This window comes from Falco naumanni, chromosome 6 (assembly GCF_017639655.2).
Source record: "Falco naumanni isolate bFalNau1 chromosome 6, bFalNau1.pat, whole genome shotgun sequence".
In the NCBI taxonomy this organism is placed as follows: Eukaryota; Metazoa; Chordata; class Aves; order Falconiformes; family Falconidae; genus Falco; species Falco naumanni.
Genome location: NC_054059.1, coordinates 55,667,371 through 55,687,471, shown reverse-complemented (window position 1 = coordinate 55,687,471; position 20,101 = coordinate 55,667,371). Strand labels below are relative to the sequence as shown.

At 41.3% G+C, this 20,101-nt stretch overlaps 1 protein-coding gene across 1 annotated transcript in view; it reads left to right on the top strand.

Annotated features, from left to right (window-relative positions):
• The first annotated feature begins 10,261 nt into the window (after positions 1-10,261).
• TMEM200A (transmembrane protein 200A) overlaps positions 10,262-20,101 on the top strand; it is a 60,282-nt gene continuing 50,442 nt past the window's right edge. The window contains exon 1 of the mRNA XM_040599216.1: positions 10,262-10,363. The gene's annotated coding sequence lies outside the window, so the exon portion shown is untranslated. The remainder of the gene's footprint in view (positions 10,364-20,101) is intronic.

The window sequence follows — 20,101 nt, the reverse complement described above, 5'->3', positions numbered from 1 at the left end:
TAACAGAATAGATTTTAAAATTATTGGAAATCAAAGTATGTTCCCCTAAAGATATGGATTATAAACTTCCCTTGATGGAAGAAACTCTATAGGAATAGTAAGATGCTTCAGATCCCATGGTAAATAAACTGTAGAACTGAAACACAGCTGATGACTAAAGGAAAAATGGAGACTGTCGTGTCTCAGTCAGCAGTGTGCAGCCATGCTTTTTAATAGCTCTGGTGAGGAGTGTTGTGACAGCTAGAAACTGTACAGGGAATTTAAATAATAATAATAAAAAGGTAAATATTCATGCTGGAATGTAACTGGGAGACCAAGATTAACATCAGTAGTTTTCTTGGGATGCAAAATATACCAGAAAGAGAATGTCATTATCCTGTGCATTAACATGATGACTTTTACTGGCAGATAAAATGAAAGTAAGTACAAGGCAGTACCTCCCTCTGCCATCCGGTGCACCAAATTCACACTGAAGTCAATGAGAATTTGAGTGCAGATGGGTACATAACAAACTGTCTGGTTATGTATAAATAACCATAACAAAGCTGCTCTCCTCAGGAAGACATTATCCAGGTTTGGTCAAGCTGTGAAGAAAAAAGATACTTTCAGAAGAGACAGTAAAATAAACAAACAGATACTGACAGAGTTCCTTGTGCTTCATTTTGACACAAAGAATGAATGGATATTTTGGCAAATTTCATTAACAGAGGCTCCAGCCAGCCTGCTGTGTGCTCGCCTGCAGATGTGCTGAAGCAATTAGCAATATGCTAAGGTAGTCAAGCTCATTCTTGCAGAGCATTTTGTTCCAGAGTGTTTCTTTAAATGTTTTGAAAATTGCTTAAATACATCTTTTAAAAAAAGTTCTTCTGAAGCATTTTTCTCCTAGGATCAGGTTAATATGTTTTGATATGATCCCATTCCATCTTTAGCATTTCAGTGAAGGTATTACTACTTCTCTGAAAATAATTCCACTTCAGTTAGGATTTTGATATAATAAATCCTGGGAGACATATGGAAATAATGAATAATGGCCTCCGCTTCATCAAGCTTCTATGTTAATTACCATTTAAGCAAATCTAATATTCATAAATAACTATTCAGTTAAACCCCATTCATAAATGCGATTTGAGACAATACTGTGATAAAATTTGCTGAATGGTAGATTGATAAGATTGTTACATAATTATTAATAATGGAAATGTAAAACATTAATTAATGGCTCTACTGTTATTTTTCTTGCCCTCTTAAGCATCTCATGCCAATAATTTACTGGAAATAGGCAACAGAATACATGCTCCTAAGTCATCCCTAACAGGCACTGACAATTCTTTAAGCAGGACAGAGCCCATTAAAATAAATAAAATACTTCAATGGTATCTTTGTATAGAGGTTTGTCTTATCCCCCAGTTTTTCCTTTTACATTTTAGCATAGTAGCTACCTCCACGGTCTCTTCTAAGACAATTTCCTCATATAAACTATAGTGAGAATCTGCTGTGTTCTGGGTTACTGGTTCAGAAAGGGGAAGTGTTGTTTATAGGCTTCTCAGTCATGACTACAAAAATGATAGACAGGAGAAAGTACTTTTAAAATGAGCTAAAAATTTCAAGGGTTTCTTTCCACTTAATTATTTTAGCTAGGGATATCTTTCAGTTTGATTTATGTTAATGTATAATCCTCTAAAAGTAATGTACCTCCCAGTATGTCTTACTAGATTCTCATGGGAAAACTTAAATCCCTAAGCATTGCAAAAATTCTGTGCAAGGAGGGAAACCTGAATGCAATGGATATTTTCAAGCAGTAATTACTATATATATATATAGTATGTATGTATGTATTAAAAATCCACTCTTTATAAGTACAAGTTCCATACCAGAAAAAAACAATAAAACATTTTCCAAAGAGCTGTGAAATAAAAGTAAGTTATCACAACATATTACCATGCATGTCTTGATAGGGCATGCAAGTACAGAAATATCTCTCATGTAGATCCAAATGAAGAAGGCATGAAGTCACTGTCTTCGTACCTTCAGACCTTAGAATATTTCTCCACTGATTCAGAGCACCTCCTGAGGAGGACAAGTGAAATATTTGAAGACATTACTGCTGAGCTAAACTGAACTCTGAAAATTAAAAAATAGTATTTTTTATCTAGTACTCGTATTTTAGTAAAACTCTAATATGAATTAAGGCTCCGATCTTACCGTTTTTATGGCATGAAGACCCCATAATCATCACTGAGTCAGTTCAGCAGGACATTGAGAACACTGTCCAACAGCAATATATGAGTTATTCAGTTGCATTATTCATGTTTAAAGTTAAATATGTCTTGAAATGTTTTACTTTATAGTGGCAGAACACTCTGCATCTTGAGGAGGCTCAAGCTACACTTCAGTAAGAGAAATATTTGGGGTACTGAATTTAAAGGGAGTATTGCTGTTGATTTCAGAAGAAATGGGATAATTCCCTTAATTCTATTGTATTAACTCTTAGTTTTACCCTATTCCCTCAATTTTAATCAAAGAACATTGCTCTCTGACTCCATACTCGAGCTTTTAACACCACTGAAATGTAAAAACTGAAAACAGAGCAATTCCTCTTCTTGAAAAATCTGCCTCAAGATTTAAGTAGCTAACTGTCAGTCCCTTCTTAAATCTTCACTGTAATTAAAACAAAGAGTGGTGGCTAAAACTGGACAACGAGAGGATTGCTGAGACAAAATCTACAGGGATTAATCTTTTGTACAGGGTTAAGTCCTTGACCTATACAGGTAACATAGACTATAGATTTCTGTTGTGTTGGAACCACAATGTTGGATTACAAATACCATTTTCATAACTATTCTCATAGTAAATATTAAGTTCCTGATGTCATCAATTAGTCTGCTTTAATTGCAAGATTTGGTAGTCTTTGTTACAGAACTATTCAGCATTTGCCTTTCAGAAACAAGCATAAAATGTAACCGAACAACAAATCACGATCTGTTTTTCATAAAGCTCAGAAATGATGACTGGCGTTTTACAGTACATTTCCATGAAGATCTGATACTTAAGATTTTGTGCAACTTCTTAAACTATTTGAATAAAAGCCAGCTTGTCTAGACTCTCAGTGGGACTCAGTTATTCAGGGGACTTGCATAACCACATCACGCAGGAAGACCCTCATGACATCAGACTAGACTTAATTCAAACACACTTTTTCCCTCTAGAATACATTCCAGCACTCCACTGTTATGTGGCATCCTAAAAACCCATTGTGACAATCTTTATTAAGCATCATGGAAATCTATAGGGATGACTTTGTGCCAATTTTCTATGCTGAAGATGTTTTAGCTATTTTCCCTGGAAAGTCAATATTTTTCTGAAGTATTTCCTATAATTTAAGCATTAAGATCTAGCTCTTTAATCAAGTATAGGCAGTAATGGCACATGATGATGGTGGATAAAATGATAAAGGCTATGGGAGAGGTGTACTTAATCTTTGAGGCACCTGTCACTTTGTAAAATTCATGCTGAATTAAAACATACATATCTGGTCACATCACAGGAGGCCTTTAACACTCATGCTTTCTTAATGAAGTAAGCTATTGTTCAGTTCTAGTTTCTTTTTTGTCCAGAAACAATAATATTCAGGAACCTCATTGGTAGTACTTGGAGGTAATTAATTACACGTTTTACACAGTAAGACTGAATTTACTACATAGAAATGGCTTTTTTTTCTACGTAAGTGGGCAACAGAAGCAATATTTGATACTTCCCTTAATGATGCATTGCAGCAGATATCCAATACCTATTGAAATGAGTCACCTATTCACTCTTCCTAGTGCTCCAAAGTTTTTTCCCACAATGACAGTGAGAAGAATTTGAGATGGCATGGAATGGCATGAAGTCTGAACTCATCACCACAACTGAAATGATCACAGATAATTACAATATGACATATAAAATACTTCAGTGACACTGTTCAAAACTATGAAGAAATTATATTTTCTCCATTACTTACATTTTCATTCAGAAGAACAACAATACTTTTCTCAAAGATAGTTCTGCTTCACTTGCTCCTAATTTCCTATAAGTCCCCAGTGGAATTTTATACAGAAATAGTATGACTGCTGCTCACCACAGCACCTGCATGGGAAGCTTGTTACAAAACTAGCACATTAAATCACGCAGTATGTTGCTTTTTGTTATCTTTCCAGAAATATATGATGAAAAGATTGCAGTTCTTTAAGCCATCTTCTCTTTTGCTGGCACTACTGCTGGCATTTCAAATGCAGAGACAAGTCCTTATGCAAACAAAGAAATAAGCTACCTGCGGTCCCAGCATCCTACCCACCTGTCTTGAAACAGCCCAAACAGAAGAGTCGTGATTTTTGATTCATGATGAAGTATCAGGAAACCTTACATGCAGAGAAGAAAAAGTGTCTGCTGCAAACAACCCAGTAATCTGACAAAAGATTACAATTCTTATATATTTGTTCATTTCAAAAAATTACTCCACAAGCACTCTACTTATTGAGGGCTTCTGCTACAAATGACATAAAACCTACGTATTACTCCCCATCTTTCAAGACGGTGCTGCTATTTAAAGATGCCAATTCAAGAAAGTCTTCCAGATATAGGCCAAGGCTCTTAAGCTGAACTGACTTAAATAGCAAACTGAAAAGAAAAAAACCATACCATTCTGGAATAATTTTTTCTTCACTAACCTGCACATTAAACAGGAGTTCCAATTTGTACATATTTAACTTCCTTTACTTTATTCAGTGTATTGTTCAGACTCTCTTCACCTACATATGCATAATAAATAATTTCTAGTTGAGGATTTCTGTGGTTTTTATTAGATACCAATATTATACATTCCAAGTTGTTAGTAAAACAAAACAATACTTTCTTCAAACATTACAAATAAAGGCATAATAAAATTTTGTTACGCCAGTGGAACACATTTAAGAAAGCCTGATTTCTTAAACCACTTCAAGACAGATTAAAACCTACTAAACTCAAAGACTTGTTTCATACTTTGGTTGTCAACAAGAGAATAGATATTCCAGTAATAAAAAAAGCCATATATACTCTCAATGCTGAGCAGAGAGAAAAAGTTGACTTTCTATTTACAGAAAATACCAAAATATGATTTTCAAAGGTTTATTTTTAATACATACACATTTTCATCATACTTGGAGAGCTGGGTGTCTATTCTTTTTTAAAAAGTTAGACTGTAGGAAAGTTTGAAAGGATAAAATTAAATCAGCATTTTAAGTATTGTTGAAAGCTCACAAATTATTTGGAACCAGACATTTCTATCTGTATTCTCACTAGCTTCAGAAACTGTTCAAGGTAAAGCTCAAGCCAATAAATGGTAAAACACATAGTATTCCATGCTGTTTAACTATTGTTAAGATAAATAGTGACACATGCCAGGATCCTTTTATATGACTCTGACATTTTCTTGGCCCTGTGTTTCTTAGCTTACATTGCTGTTACCAAATATTTGCACCATAATTCTGCTGAACTGGATCTCACTGATTTCCCTTGGTGGCATACACATGCAAACCAAAAAGATGCTTACATGAAAAGCTTCCAGCTGAGTAAAGATGCTGTGTAACAGGTGAGTGCCAGGAGTTGAACTGGTCAGCCTGAGAGTCAGTGGTTTCACCATTGCAGCAGCCTAGCCACTTTTAAGATTTTTCTAGGCAGTATAGAAAGGAGTTTCACATTGGTGGTGCAAGGAAACCAGTGAAGTAGCTTTACTGATACTTAGATGAGCTCCTGGTAGGATTAGTGTGCAAGGCACCACAGAAAAAAAGATTTAATTGCTTGTTAAGCATCTTGGCAGTTGGATAGTGGATGCTGGCATACATAAACTGACTTTCTATATCAGTACAGTGTGGAATAAGAAAAGGAGGTAAAGACACGTCTTCTAGACCTCTGACGGTGAGGAAAGGTGACTTTTGTTTGAAAAGACAGACAGTGGGAGGCAGCGATAGAGTCACAAGTTAAAACAACAGCCTTTGTAGCACCATTCCTCTCTAATAATAGTTTCACTGTCTCAGTTCAAGGGAAAATACAGCAGAGCATGCAAGGCCATTTTGTGTGCTCTAAAAGTATATTATAGAAATATCTACACTGTTAACTCCATTTCCTGCTGTAAAACATCAGGATGACTAGGTCTTTTATGACTGAATTGTACCTCATGATTACACATGACAGGCTTGTGATTTAATATTTAGACACTATTTAGGTCTTTGCTTAAACATTTTCCCATGTGCAGATTAAAGATCTTAGATTTTGTATTTCTAAGGGCAGAAACCAGCCATTAAGCCAGAGATCTAGGCATATTTTGCAGTTACATGTTTATTATTTATTGCCTAACACATCATTTATTGTCATGAAGGAACTCTTGATACCCTTATTCACTGATTACGGAGACTCACTGATTACACTGTAAAAAAAATGAGTATGAACAAATCAGTATGAACAAATGATGGATTGAAGATTTATTTTATGTCTTAATCAGAATTAAAAGGCTAACAGATTTAGGCTAATTTTTTAGTTTAATATAATGTGGAAGGTAAGCTATGTAAGATAATTGTATCATTCACTGTACTATTTACATTGTCTTAGCAAAAACTAAAAAACTTACAGTGTGATTTATTCTCACGGTAATGGTCCAGATTTGACTACAGCTCTCCACCTCTAGTGGGGATCCTTGCAACCTTCAATTTCATTCATGTTCCAAATTCAGGGCATTTCACACTTTTCTCCTTATTGCACAGGACAGTTGAAGTGTCACAAATGCTAGCCAAATTCTAGCCAAAGTCAAAGTAGAAAGGAGTCCGGATCTTAGAAAAAGTTCCTGTCCAAAGGTGAGAACTAAGAAAATGGCCAGCCTTCTCTTTAAACTGCATTAAATTTACAGAAGATATGCTTACAGTTTAATCCACCCACTGCCTTGCTTATTACAGCAAATGAATGACTTTTCATACTATGAACTAAAAGGTGTAGGTGCGAAGGGAAATAACTGTAAGACTGATAACATCCCAAGTTTCAAATGAAAGTATTCCATGCCTTCAGAAGAATTAATAGGAAAGATCTCACTCATGAGGCTAATTACAGATTCTTGCTATAATCTCAGGAGCAACCACCTTCATAATTAATGCATAAAAATGTTTGTTTTACTGGGCATTAGCAATATCAGTGCTGACTTTTAAATCCTAGAATATTGGTCTTGTCATTGGCTGACTCTCCAGAGATGTGCAGATGACAGCGATTTGAAGAGCCTCAGGGCCTTATTCTCTTCCTTCCTACTGCAGATCAGGAGTAAATTCCTTAAATCAGTGGTCTTAAGATCAGTGTAAAACTGTTTTAAGTAGGAAAAGGAGCAAGCACTACCCCTCTTTAAGAATGCACTGACAGAATTTTAGAATAATCCAGTCGCCACAGGTAAGAAGCAAAGCTGAATGTCATCTGCTTGCAAGACACGTCTCCCAGATGTCTCCTGCTAGGATGGGCAGTTCTTGTACTACGATCCACAGCAATGTCCCACAAAATGTGTTGCCCACAATTGATTGTCACATTTTCCTACACATAACGTATGGGCTGTACATAAAACCAAGAATCCTGTGGGTGGTTCAGTGGCAGTGTGGGTTTTGCACACACAGCAAATGCAAGGGTACATCTATCCTAGGAGATGTTTCTCACCTAGTAGCGCTACTGATACTAGTCCTCCCGCCTATTAACTCTGCCTCCAAAAACCACACTGGCTCTTACTGTCACCTGCGTAGGGTCTTTTTCTGGGGGTCCTGTTTGACAGCATAAATCACCTGAGGATTTATTTTAAATGCCAGCACTTTCAAAAGGATGAAAAGTATCCGAGTAGCATCTTATAGCATGAAAATATGAATAGACAAGAAAGGTACGGTGATACTGTACCTGGCCCAGTGTTGCAGGGAAAACAGAGGACACTAGCAAGAACTGAACAAATAATTTTCCTTGCAGATTTACAAGCCCCAGCCTCTCCAGAGAGAGTACAAGAGCAGTGGTGAAATTGGTGCTAGTTCACATCACACCCTTGGCCCACACTTCATCAGCACAGGAGGGTGAAGTTTCTGTATCTCACCCACAGTGACATTTTCCATAAATTCTAGAAAAAAATTCCAAATTTTTACTTGTAGAGATGTTGCATCTAAAAGGGATTTGGTAGGCATATGTAATCCTTGTATTCATTCCTTCTGTCTTACAGAATTTGACATCTCTGAAACACACACCTTCCTGCAGACCTGTCCTCTCACGACCAGACATCAAATACATGTTACGTCATGCACAAAGCAAATTACAGATCCAGTAACATCTGAATGAACAGACAGAAATCTGACACCTGAAAGTGATTTTTCACTCCTTGAATCAAGACAGGCTGAACAGCTGGAAATGCAATGTTTCAAACTTCTAAGGAATGTTACTTTTCTGTTTGATAGCATCCAGAGTTGCTGGCATGTATGTCTCCTTGCTGGAATAAGGTGGTAACGGAGGACATATTTAATGTGGAAGCCACCACAGCCATCAGGCAGGAGTATAATCACTATAAAGTGTACACTGAGAACTGACAACCACAAAGAAACTGTATGCACTTAGGATTTGAAGTCCTGTTGCAGGGCGGATGGAAGCTCCTAAGTCTGTGTTGAAGAGAGCACGACCTGAGATAAATCTAGATATGCTTATGACAAGTTCAGCATTCTTCTCATTTTGGCAGATGCATTAAATAGAATTACACTAAGTCACATAAAAGGCAACGGCAACACTTCAGTCCAATAAATTTATGAAAATGAAATAAAATCTGCCACCAACTGAAAATAAGTGCAGGGTTGTTCCACCCCCCCAAAAAATACCTTCGATTTACAGCTGTGGAGAGCTCATACGCAGGCTGGAGTCTCCCCCTCTCCCAACCCACCTGCGGGGTTACCCCGCCTGCCGGGGAGGTGCGAGCAGCAGGGACCGCAGCGCCGCCGACCCGGGCTGGGCACGACGGGTGGGCGAGCGCCGCAAAACCAGCCCCCAAAATAAGCGGAAAAAGGAAGAGCTGAATCATAAAAGTGTAATTGCATCTGAGGTCGTCGTGTCCGTCCCCCCCCCCCCCCCCCCCCTTTAGGTGAATCACTGAGCGCTCCCACGGTTCCCGTCCGGCTCTGACACGGGGGAAGGGGGGCAGGCACACAAACCCGCGCCCCGGGGCCCCTGCCGCCCCCTGCCCGCGGGGAACGCTGTCCCCCGGCCGCTGCAACGGCACCGGCACCGGCACGTCCGCGCTGCCCCCCGCCAGCTCCCCCCTCCGCCCCCGCCGATGACTCCTCCCTCGCGGCCGCGGCCCCTCAGCCCGCTGGGGCGGAACCGGGCGCCCTACAAATCCGCCGCTGCGGCAGGGCTGGGGCAGAGCGGCACGGGGAGGGGTGCCGGCCGGGTGGTGGGTCCTGGCGGGGTAGGGGGTGCGGCTCCCGGCGGCTCGCCGCTCTTCTGCCCTGGGGCGAGGGGCCGCTTCCCCGGTAGGCGGGAGGGAGCGAGCGAGCGAGCCGCGTCCCGGTGCCGCGGCGGCGCCTGCTCCTTTTCCCGGCCGCCGTCCCGTCCCGCTGCGAGGCCCCGCGTCCCGGCCGCTGCCTCCGGCTAGACCTGCCTAGCGCCCGCCCTCTGGCTGCCGCCTCCGCGGGCGACCGTCGTCCCGGCTGCCGCCTTCCTTCGCCTGCTCTCGGCCGCGTCCCGTGGGGAGCGGCGGGAAATGGGGGGGTCGTTTCCACGGAGACGGGGCCGCGGCCGGGAGGTTTCGGAGTGAAACTTTGCCGCCGGGGCCGCGCGGGGCTACCGAGCCCCGGCAGCCCCGAGGGGAGCGGGAGGGCCGGGGTTCCCCCCGGGGCGGCGCCGGGCACCTCGCTGAGGAGCCGACAAAGTTTTGCGCCGCGGAGCCGCCGCCCGCCCACGCCCCCCTCGGCGGCTGCCTGGCGGCCGTTTCCCCCCTCACCGCTCTCGGCGGTCCGCGGAGCCCGCTGCTATGGCACCCGCCCGTCGCCGCGGGGCGAGCAGCGGGAGGCCGCCTCCGGCTGGCCGTGCGGCGGGGGGGCGCGCAGCCCCCAGTCGGCGGGCGTCCTCCCCCGGCCGGCAGTGACCGCCCCGGCCCCGCTGCCCGCCCGCTCGCCATGCCTCCCTCCGCCCGCGTCTCGCCGAGGACGGTGCCGGGGAAGGGCGAGGGGAGCCGCCGCCCTGTCGCTCCCTGAGCCAGCCGCCGCCTCACCGGAGAAGCCCCATGTCTTCCGGGCGCCGCGCGGCCCCGCAGCTCGCTGCGCCCTGAGCGCTGCGGCCGCCTCGCACCTCCCCACAGGTAAGCGGCGGGGCGGGGGTAGCGCGTGTGGCGGGGGTCTGCCCTTCGGCCCCGAACTTCGGCCCGCCCGCAGCCGTTATCCCCCCTCGGGAGCGGAGGGGCCGGGCCGTGGCCGTTCCTGCCGGCGGGGACGGGGGGACGCGCCCATGCCCTCGGCGGCGAGGGGCAGGGTGGGAGCGGGGACGGGTCGGTGGGTTTTTCCCTGCCAGAAACGGACTTTGCGCCGCCCGAGCGGAGCGGGCTGGCGTGCCGGCCGCGCAGCTGCTACACACCCTCTTTTGTCTGCTCGCGGGTCCGAGGCACTTGACGTGCTGCCATCGCCTGCCCCGCGGCGGGGAGCCCAGCCCTGCCCTGCCCTGCCGAGCGGCTGCCCCCGGGCTTCGCCCCCTCGCCGCACCAGCCCCGGCACGTTCCCCCTTTGCCTTCATTTTCACGCAAGTTGGGTTTTCCTTAACCTTTGTTTGAGGGGAAAAATGGTGGTGAGCTGGTTATCTGGAAGGATGAGAGGCAGATGGGGACGGCGAGAGGGTAGCCCTGTTCCCTTACGTGCAAAGATAACTCGCTGCTAAATAAATCGCTCCTCAGGTAGACATAAGCTTACTGGTGCGGTAGACTTTGGAACAAAAGTACTGCAACAGCTTGGGTGCACGGTAGATACTCCTCGTATCTTATTAACATAACCATTGTTAGTGATTGTGCTTGAATTCAGTACGTGTGCAGCTGTTCTGCAGATCTGGAATGGCAATAGCTGTATCTGTTTGACACTTAAAACTAATTGTCATTAACCACTGCTAGTCTAATTCATGCAGTGATTATGAGAAATAAAATGGGTTTAACTGTTTAAAGACAAAAGTATTGCTTTTGGTGTAGCATTCTGTGTAACATGAACCACAAAATAACCTGTAGCAATATAGTGAACTTGCACTTCCTAATGGTTTTAGGACATAAAGAGTGTATTGTTCAATAAAATTCTGTCAGCAAAGGCTTTGTCTTTCCTGACTTACCCTGGTGCTAGATCAATACACTAGCAACTATTCTGTTATTTTTCTATAAGTAGATGGTGCATCCAGTCCATGTGATGGAAACCAAGTAAGTGCCCAGTTAGAAAGAAACTTTTTTTTTTTTTCCTTCAATTGTTTCTGTGCTGCTTTGTAGAAAGCAGGCAAGAAAAGCGCTTTTAAAATAGGAAATTATATTTCCATTGAATATAACTTAGATTACTTAATAATGAAGCCAAAGGGTCTTCCAAGTTTGGAACATTTTAATGTACTCGTGTTGCCAGGAAATGTACTTCTAGCAAAATACTTGTTAGAAGATAATTACAAGACAATTTTTAGTAATTTGAAACATGAGTTACAATTAGATTTTTGTCCTGAGCACAGAAAGACACCCTCATGGAAGAAGATACGTAGTACTTAATAGTAATTTTGAAAATAAAATCATATATAATTTATATTTTGTTGGCATAGAAACATATTTTGTTTGTTGCTCCTCAGTTGGATAGCAACAATGATGCAAGTGAAAGTTGGAAAAGGAGTACTAATGCAGGAGTTCAGAATGCTACAATTATTTTATTTCCTGTACGGAAATGGGTTGGCCCAATGCAGCCTCACTGGAGTTAGAAACAGAGCTTCACTTTTAGGGAAACTCTGTACTCAAATTAGGAAAGGTGGACTGCCTGAATTTAATCCTGTGAAGTATGGACTAAGTAAGCCCTTCTCTGACAAAGCACTGACACCTACACTGACCCTCAAGTAGGTCAGTAGTTCCAACTTCCATCCCTAATGATGAGGTACATTATGAGTTCATTGCACACAGCGATAGGTCCAAGTAACTCCAATGAAACTGTTCAGCGGCTTAACTGCATTGCTGGATCTTTCCTGGACGAAGCCCTCCCACAGTGTGGTCTGCTTCCATTTCCTTGAATGCTGAGCATATGACACAAAGTACCTCTGCCATATGCAGGTGCTTACCTCAGCCACATTGTCACAGGTTGTATATTCTTGATTGATTTGTACCTCTCTGAGGGCAGAAGGGGAAAGTGAAAAGTGGAAATTGGTTAAGGAGTAAAGCATGTGTATGGAACAGCAGGAGGAGACTGCTACTTCTTGTGCCTTGTTCAGTATATTTTAGCAGCCAAAAATCTGAAATGCTGAAAATCAGTGAAAACTCCCACTAAAATTATTGAAGCCAGAAAAAGTTATGATATAAAAAATATGGAACTTAAAGGTTGCTGCTGTGAATAGTGGGTTTTTTTTGTTTTTTTTTTTTAACAGAAGAATGCTGTCAGTCCTGTCTGTGATAGTGGTAGAAAATGTGGAGATAAAAGGAACTTGATATTCTTGCTAGCGATGATGGTGTCCATTTGACTTGGTGCTATTATGCTTTATAAACAGATTAATTACTTGACAGATTAATTACTTGACTACTTGACAAATGTAGGCATCTTGTCCGGTTTAGACACCCTAAGTTGTTTCAGACCTCTGTGAAGCTGGCAAACGGGATCTAAGGAGAACCTGAACACTTCTAGAAAGGCAGCTGAAGAGGAGGTAGAATATTCTATTAGGTAATATTTGTACTACAGTTCTACATAAAAGCCTTTAAGAGGACTTGAATCTGTTCTCCAAACCCACGTTATGATTTCTGATGTGATATGATGTATATGGGAAGACAATCCCAAATATGACCTTACTATCAGAATTTAGGGAGGTCCATTCTTGATGCCTGTGTACCAGGAGAATCTTTGTATTTCTTCCTGTGCTAACTGGTGACTGCCTTTGAGTTACTTGAAGATGCTAATCAACAGCTTAAGAATATTTCTAATCCTTAGAAGTTTAATACACATTTTAAAACAGAGCTGTGTACACTCTCCAAGCCCACTAGAAATAAAATGCAATTGCAGATAGTGCTTGAGTTGGTGCTTTAGTTTTAGTTAGTACTTTACTTTTAAAATAAAAATATGTTAAGGAAAAGTTTGGTTTTCTTCTTTACTGGATAATAGATACCCCCACCATCTCTGGGTAATTAGGCTGTTAGCCAGTGGACTGTCAATTGCATGGAAAGGTGAAATGCTGACAATATCAGTGAATTAACCTACTGAACAGATGTTTTACACAGCTGTTATCCCACCCACTAGTTTTACGGGTTCCTGGGTGTCCGTCTTTTGTGGAGTTTGTAAGAATAAGCACTGTTCTGAACTTCCATATTGGGACTTCAGTCTGTCTGTACAGCAAGAAGATGTTACTCTATTCCACCATTAACCTGTTAAAGACTAATCATAGATTAATATCACTATTGTGTAGGTTAAAATAGTAAGTTAGTTGACTATTTGTTAGCAGCAGTGAAAACACAGGTGCAGCAATAACAATATAACCAAGTTCATTGTATGACTTTCCATGACTGGTTTAGTCTTCAACAGAGTTAGTCAGTAGATGAAAATAAATGTATACGTTAAACACTAAGTAATAATCTAATAGGCCTGTCAAATGATTACTGTAAGATATAAATAACTTCTATGATTTTTGAGTCGAGAATAGCATGATCTATGTGGTTGACAATCTGATTGAATGATGAGAATCAGCTGATGGATGAGAATTCGAAGTACTTTCCAGCTGACTAAGAAGAATAGAAGAATCGAAAAGGTGAAACTTTAGGTGGACTCTTATGATTAGACTTTAGGGATTATGTAATTGTTTTAAGAAACCTATATAAGATGTAAAATTAAAAACTTCAAGTTGCCACTCGCTGAAATGGTGGCTCAACTCTGAGTTGTGATTAAAGCAAACCTAGAGGAACCCATTTGGCTTGTGGAAATTCATTAAGAAACCATTTCCACATAACACAATTCAGTTCTTAGTGTATATCTGTAACTGCTTTTCATATAGATGAATCTTTGTAGGAGCAGCTCAAGTGGACCTGATGGCTGAACTTAGTACTGAAATAGTCAGATCATAGTGGTTCTTAATATAAATGAAATTATGTTCTGCTTCCTGAATCTTAATACAGGATCAGTGATTTTCAACTCCATGATTTTGCCTGGGTGCCTTTTCTTTTTCTTCTCTTTTTTTGCACAGCCAGCCAGATGAGATGGATATCCTGTAATACAAAGCTACTTGAAGCCTTCTATCTGCAGCAGTAACAGAACATGTTGGTGTCACTGTTTTCTTACCACTCAGTTCCTTCTTTGGTCTTTTTGGTGACAGAAATATTCCAAAGAGCACTTGGTGTTTTTTGAAAATAGTTCAGTGACCATAAGACCTGAGAAACAAGGATTATTTTCCTCAGTCTTCTCTGTTCTTCTGTGTCTCATGTTGGGGAGGGTTATTTTTCTTTTTGCTCCATGTTTCACTACTTAGTGTGACAGGGAGGTGCAGGGTCACCTAACCAAAACTAGATATCTGAGGAACATTGTCAATGAGATGTGATGATGCAACTGAGTTTTCCAGGAAAACAGAGTTGTGGAAAATGAAGCAATGAACTAACTACCTTTTTTGTGTATAAAGTCTCTGAAAAGTCTTATGTGGACTGTAAGACATTTGTCACTACTCTTGTGTTCATTTATATCAACATCTCATTATTATATATATCCCACTGGAATTTTAGTCAATTGTTTCTTTTGTTGGAAGTGTGACCATTTTCCTCTAATTAAAATAAGTAGAAACAAAGGACATATTTTTCTACATATTTTTTTAATGCTACCCCACAAAGCTAAATGATGAAACTCTTAGAGAAACTGGGATTTTGTCTCTTCAATGAAATATGCTTAGATACATACAGTAATCAAACAGATATTAATAATCACAAGAGATATGAAGTATAGCATAGGTTACTTTTTGTAGAAACTAGAGAGGAAAAATATCTTTTTATATGGATTTGTTTTGTCTTTGCTGTTTCACAAAGACAGTTGGACTGGGCATCCCAGTGCTATGGTTTTACAACCCATCAATACAAAGTGCTAAAATTTGAGCCTGGTAAAGCACCATACTCCTGTAATTCACTCTAGCTGTAAAATGGGAAGGACATTTTCAACAAAGCGTTGAGTGCCAATGGCCTATGAGATCTGGCAGTTGGTTAGTGGCACTTAATTCTTAAATAGTAGAGGTTTGTGCTTTGATGCCTCTGACCTATGCTGGGATCTGTAGCGTAAACTCAGAGAGTGGTTATGATATCAAAACAAGCTTTTTAGAGCTTTCCAATGATAGTTGGACTACTTTATTCCGATGATAGGGGGAATTTCAAAAGTAATTTTAAATTTCCTTGATTTAAACCACTCTCAAAGCAGATTAATTGGGAAGCAGTTAAAAAAGTTCACTTACTAGTTGAGTTTGGTGTGATAGTGGTAACGCTAATAGAATATGATTATTTTTTTCCCCACATACTCCATTTGAATGTGTCTGAATAAATGGCTCTGCTTATCTGTAATCAGTTGCCTATTGTTGAAGAACAAGTTTGTATCTAATTGATGTTATCACTTACATTTCACTACGTATTGAATGAAAGAAGTGCCAATACTTGTACATCTGTCTAGTTGCATGTGTAAAATTGCAGCTCAAAGCACTGGAGTTTCCACTCTGCTTTCTATAACTCAAAAGTAACAAAGGCATATCGCATACTAAAATACAGAGGAAATATACAAAAAAGTATTTTGTAATTAAAAAAAGCTCCAGTTACTCAAGTTCTGTTTGCTATTTCTGAAAAACTACTTATGATTTGTTAGGATTCAGCATGTGAGAAACTACAGATAAATTACTAGCTCTGAGTTGTTAGGCTATTAAGTCGTTTCCCTGTGTACTGGAAAACTCCTAATAATTACGTTGTATTGGTAGTGCTTGCCCTTCATACAAGTTGGTAGGATTGTCAAGGGAAGCATATTCCAGCCTAGCAGTTGACTTGATCCTGTTACCTCTATTTCTAGATACATCCTCTCTCTGCACAGACAGTATATGTTTCTCTTGCTCAAATGTGATAATTGGCATTTATTGACATTGTAATGAGATGTACGTTTAATGTATCACTTAATGAAGAGGGATAAAAGCAGCATTGTGTCTTGGGGCAGCATTTCGCTACAGCAAACAAGCTTTCCTAAGGAAGCGTTGCTTGCAGCACACGAAGTGTATGTAACTTAGGTGCTATAGCTTCTCTTTTGCATGATCTTGTGCTAGACAGACTTGGGGCATAATGTATGAGGCAGCTTGCTGGACTTGGAAAAAGAGATGCGCCATGGAACTATGCTCTTCTGGACATGTGGATGCCACAGGGTTGTTGGAGGTCAACTGAATAAACCTGATACAGTGTCTGAGACCTGGGAGGTGTGTACTACTTGCTCTAAATTACTGTGTATTTAACAGTTGGCTTGTTTCACCTGAGGTATGGCTATATTTCTGTAGGAAGGAGAAGTTAAATGACAGATAACAGATAAAAAAGAGCAAGGAGGAAAGCAGGGGAGAAAGGAAAGTGAAAAAAGAGCAAATGAAAGAAGAAAAATATTGAAGAAAGAAAAAGGATAAGATAAAGTTGCATTTTTTAAAGATGAATGATGCTGCATTCAGTGTTATGAAACAGAAATAAACTCAAATAATGAACATAATAGTAAGACCAAAAGATACGGTGGTATTTCTTTTTTGAAGCACTCCCATCTTCTGACTCTGGAAAATGAAGATATTAATTCTTGTCTCCTTAAGATGCCTTTAAAATGGTATGTCTTTGTTGTCATCAAAGTATGATGCTCTGTAAAAATGATGTTAAACACTTCTTACAGAAAATGTACTGTAACCAAATCAGTTCAAACAGACATATGAAAGGAAAGGGAACTATGGAGTATAGTTTGCTTACCAAGATAGAAACTGCATTTCGAAGTACTTGCAAATTAGGTGAACTGTTGTTTCTCTTTGCAGACATATTAATACTCTGAACCCAAAAGTTACCACCATGCAGATCTATGTAATCTCTTATTGTCTCACAGAAGACTAGTGAGCACAGTAAGCACAACAGGGACTTCCTTCAAAATGGTGAATAATTAGATGGTGTTTATTAAGTAAATACTTAGCTGTCATACTTGCATAGATTTTTCTTTCTTGTGTGTTTTTGCTATGGCTGTGTTAGGAAACTAATGAGGCAAAGAACTGTTCTCTGGCCATGAGGCTGGCTAGAGTGGTCTGGCTACATGCAGATGTTAAACTGTCTTTGCGATGGTTGCATCCAAACTGCCTGGTTGGAATTTGCTTCTGGACTGAACTAGCTAAGTGCCTGAGGGGGTACAAGCTGACCTTGGCCACAAGTGCCCCGGCATCCTTCTGGCAGCATGAAAGAGATGTGGTGGAGTACCACTGCCTGGGCCATGCCCAGGCATAACAGCTGGTACTGGGCACTACATCCATGACTTGTTAAAGTGTTTTTCCATCTTAACCTAAACAATCTTATTACAACAATCCTAATATTCATGGATTTGAAGCAGAAATAAGATATTAAGTTATCTTTGGAGGTCACAGTCTGCTCTAATTACGTTAAAAGAAATCTGATGTCCGCTTGCTATCACAGTAGTAACTCTGGTATTATGGAAACTGGAATTTGGAACATTATGTTTGGATACACAAAATACGTGGAATTGGTGGAACATACTGGGACACCATACTCCCAAATGAATTATAAGAGGTTTACCAAACAAGTACAAACTTGCTCACAAAATAAATCTCTAGCTGGCAGTTCCTTACTGTTACAATTATTGGCCTGTTAATAATAGCCTGGTACAAAAAAGGCTAGCAAATATTAATAATAAACCTCCAGAGGCCTAACACACTTTTCTTGGGAATAGCTTGGCTATTAATGCAGTTTATAGACTTTATAGCAATAGAATCACTTTGCATTAATCCAGTGCCAAAGTGCTTTCCCCAAACCCTTCTTATGACCCCTACGAAGTATTTGCTTTGCTTTTTGCCAGGAAGAAATTTCTTTTCAAATTACTTTGCAGATGCCTGTTCTGAATTTATTGCTGCTGTTCTTGTAATTCAGTTTTATTCTCCTGGGACATGGCCTCATTAACTGGTGCCTGTGGTGGAATATCTGCAAGGTCCTACATACATTGCTGGAACATAGTTCAATAGGCTATATTATATTATAAAGACACAAGGCACTGTTTTCCAACCCAAGCCTGCAAACAATATGCATACCGATGAAATTACACACAGAAGTATTTACTGGTTAAGGACAAGCAATGTCGTGTTTTGCAGAACTTTGGTTTATAAATTTTCTATTGTTCTGTTGACTGTAGAGTTGAAATGGTAATGGAAAATAGGTTGTAGCTGAGACTATGGTTCTTTTTATTTTAGTTCTTAATGCTGCAAATTTTTAAATTAAGTTAGGTGTTGTGTTTGTTTTTTTTTTTTAAGTTTTCTGTGGGTGTGGTGATTTGGCCCTGGCTGAATGCCAGGTGCCCACCAAAGCACCATTATCACTCCCCTCCTCAACTACACAGGGGAGAGAAAATACAATGAAAGGCTCATGGGTCGAGATAAGGGCAGCGCTGATCACTCAGCAATTACCGTCACAGGCAAAACAAACTTGACTTGGGGAAAATTAGTTTAATTTACTACCATTCAAATGGTATTATTTTATATATAAATTATATATATTACCCCCCACCCCTCCCTTCTTCCTGGGCTTAACATAATTCCTGATTTCTTTCCCTTCTCCCCCCAAGCAGCACAGGGGGATGGGGAATGGGGGTTCTGGTCAGTTCATCACATGTTGTCTCTGCCGCTCCTTCCTCCTCATGGGAAGGACTCCTCACGCTCTCTCTCTGCTCCAGTGTGGGGTCCCTCCCATGGGAAGCAGCTTTCCACAAACTTCTCCAACATGAGTCCTTCCTACAGGCTGCAGTTCTTCACACATTGTGCCAGTGTCAGTCCCTTCCATGGGCTGTGATCTGTCAGGACCAGACTGCTCCAGTGTGGGTCACCAGCAGGGTCACAATTTCTGCCAGCAAACCTGTTCCAGCGTGGGCTTTTCTCTCTGTGGGTCCACAGGTCCTGACAGCAAACCTGCTTCAGCACAGGCTTCCCGCGGGGTCACAGCCTCTTTCGGTTGTCCACCTGCTCTGGCATGCAGTTGTCCATGGGCTGCAGGTGACTATCTGCTCCACCATGGACCTTCATGGGCTGCAAAGGAACAGCCTGCCTCACCATGGTTTTCACTAGAGGCTGGAGTGGCATCTCTGCTCCGGTGCCTGGAACACCTTCTGTTCCTTCTTCACTGACTTTGGTGGCTGTAGAGTTGTTGCTCTCACGTGCTCTTCTCTCCTGCTGGTGCAGATTTTTTTTTCTTTTCTTCTTAATATGCTATCACAGAGGTGCTGTTACCCTCGTTGATGGCCTTGGGCAGTGGCAGGTCGGTCTTGGAGCTGGCTGGCATTGGCTGCATTGGACATGGGGGAAGCTTCTACCATCTTTTCACAGAAGCCACCCCTGTAGTCCCCTGCTACCAAAACCTTGCCATGCCAACCCAGTACATTGGAATTTGGAGAGTATGACTAGATGGCATTGTATACGTTATATAATTCCTGTAAAAACGGTAAGGTTATCACAGAGTCAGAGTTAGAACGAGGGGCTGGGCTCAGATGATGTTGTATAGCTTTCTCTTAATGTTTGCTAGGTACTTTTACCAATGTATTGTTGCGGTGCCTTCATAGAATACAAGTGCATTATTATTGTGCTTTGTGACATGACTTCACGACGTGTGAAGTTC